The following is a 2607-nucleotide window of genomic DNA, read 5'->3' on the forward strand; positions in this document are numbered from 1 at the left end:
AGTCCCCAAAAGCTCGATTGCTATTCTGTCTTTGGTACATTATTGGAAAAGGTGGTTTTATCCAGAACCCCGTACACTTGATTAAAATCTCCAGCAATAACAGTATGCTCATCAGCTATGCTCCCCATTACTTTATTTATGTTATGAAAGAAACCTGGATCTTCCACATTTGGGGCATAAATGTTACACAAATTCACTTTTATTCCGTTAATTTTGGCTTCCAAACAAATCCTTCTTCCATCCTCGACCTTTTGTTATCAATAACACATAATACTCCTCATAGAACCCCTTCAGAAAAAAAAAACAATACAAGGCCCCCGTACGAGTTACCTTATACCTACCCCTTACCCTGCTCTCATTCATGAGAGAGCCACCGTGAAGTGATCACCATCGATACACTTTAAAAACTTGTTGAGAGCTAAAACTAATCTTTATTGCTGCGTCACAGGGGTAGGGGGAGAGGAGGGAGACAGGAGAGGAGAGGCAGGAGCCCAGACACACTCACAACTATAAATGAACCCAAAAATAAACATGTTTCAATGTTTTGCTATTGGATATGGTATTTTATTAGTTATGGCCATATTTTTACGATGTTATGATTATATGTGTTCTCTTTCCATAGATCTTGTCTCTTTATTTTGCCATCAAAGTGCAAAATAAATAAATAAATCTTCCCGTGGAAGCATGCCCCCGCCCCCCTAGAGGACTTGAGGTCCACCCCCCACTTGAAACATGTTCACATGGATCGGTTATGAAAAATACAAAGGCCACTTTTTTAAAATATTAACTATTGTCCATTTCATTTCTATTTGGGTAGTAGAACCACCAGCACAGAAGAACTTGCAGGTACAGGGCAGACAGTCCACAGTCGGACAACGTTATTGATGTTAGTGAGATTTAAACTAAAGGGCTATCACTATGGGCAGCAACGCTTTAAATATTGACAAATACATCCAGCAAAACAACACCTGCTGAGGGGTGTATAATTCCTGGCCTTACTTATTGTCCCAGTCCGGCCCTACCCAATGGCACATGTATTTGCGTACTAGTTAATGAGTTAATTTGTAATGGTAGTGTAAACAAGTGAATATGTCTGGTGTCTGAAAAAAGACAACCGTGTGCAGTGGGTTGCAAAACAAATCTATGTGTAATTGAAAATTGGGTGCAGAGCTGAAAATGTGTTAGAGTTTTGGGAGAGTCGAGCTGAGATTTGCATTTGAGTGTCGGTTTAGATGTCGGTGCGTTTATGTGTCGTTAGTGTATTAGCACTGAAAAAACTATACTATATAGTTTTATAACAGATGTGTTGTTATTACAAAGATAGATAACCCAGTAACTAATCATTGACACACTATAATTATCTATGTTTTATAGATTGCTTTCAAAACGATTTAATTAAACAATCAAACATCATCATAATGAGTTATTGTTCATATTAGTAAGATTCCCAAGGGATCAATAAGAGAGTCCAAAAACCACTTTTGCTAGAAGTATCATTTTATTAATAATCATCCAAGAAATGTTACATCCCAAGTAGACAAGGAAAGAGCAGATTTTGAGCTATACATAATAAACCTGACAGAATAAGAAAATCGACGGTTAATTGTTGCTCAGTGATTCTAAGGTTTCTGTGGGGTGGACAGCAGTGTCAGGGACTGATCAGCGTCTCCTGCGGCGAAGTGGTTCTGACGTGGTCCCAGGCACACAGTCTGCTTTTCTGCAGCTGCACGTATCCACTGCAGTGTAGCTGTGGTTCACCTTTAAGCCATCAGCACAAGTCAGCTCCACACTCTTCTTACTGACGATGGCCCTCTTGGCAACACTCACACTGGTGCGTCATCTTGTTAGCTGCGCAGAATATCTACACAAACAGACAACAGTGTTTACCCTCAGCGTGGATTCTCCAATTAAGTGAACATTCAAATTAGGTGCTAAAAATACTCACATGGACGAGCTTCCACAGAGTCCAACGCAGGACGTAATGTTGAGCGACTGCGCACTCTTGCAGCCGTTAACTTCAATGACTGTTAGCTTACTCTTCATCTCACAGACGCTCTTCCGCGTGCCTGGAACACACAGCAACTGTTAGGCTCTAACAATGGCACATGATTCCCAGATATTTCCTCTGATGCTTCCCATCTTTAAAACCAAATGATCATTTTGGATTTAGTAGACATTATTAAAATACTTTGACTCCACTAACTTACAGGTTTTGCAGCATCCAGTAGTGTCAGTAGTCTCAGTGCCCTGCATTAAAAAAAAGACACGTCATGTTTGGGGTTGGACAGTTGGGTGGTTGAAGGGGGGTTAATGGTAAGATAAACTTACAGGTTCACAGTCCAAGGGGTTAAATGGAGAACAGGTGGTCTGGTCTCCTTGGTAACAAGAAGTCCATTCATCTTCTCACAGGTATATTTCACACACTTGTCATTCGTGGGAATAAAGGTGTTGTTGACCTGTACCAATGGCATGAGCAGAAACTCAGTCAGATATTCAACAAGGGTGGTTCATTTGGCCTCATTCACAACACTACTTAATCGCTACTGTAGAAGAAAAAGACCCACCAATAGTTTTCACATTTGTGAAAAATATAAGTTAGTATTATTT

The 2607-nt window shown here is 40.2% G+C and overlaps 1 long non-coding RNA gene across 1 annotated transcript; it reads right to left on the minus strand.

The window, feature by feature from the left end:
* Window positions 1-1951: 1951 nt before the first annotated feature.
* On the minus strand, window positions 1952-2367 carry LOC117462137 (uncharacterized). The gene is made up of 3 exons (XR_004553803.2): window positions 2329-2367; window positions 2208-2247; window positions 1952-2066 (listed from the first exon to the last, which is right to left on the minus strand). It is a non-coding gene; the product is annotated as an uncharacterized lncRNA (long non-coding RNA).
* Window positions 2368-2607: the final 240 nt, after the last annotated feature.

This window comes from Pseudochaenichthys georgianus, chromosome 3 (assembly GCF_902827115.2).
Source record: "Pseudochaenichthys georgianus chromosome 3, fPseGeo1.2, whole genome shotgun sequence".
Lineage (NCBI taxonomy): Eukaryota > Metazoa > Chordata > Actinopteri > Perciformes > Channichthyidae > Pseudochaenichthys > Pseudochaenichthys georgianus.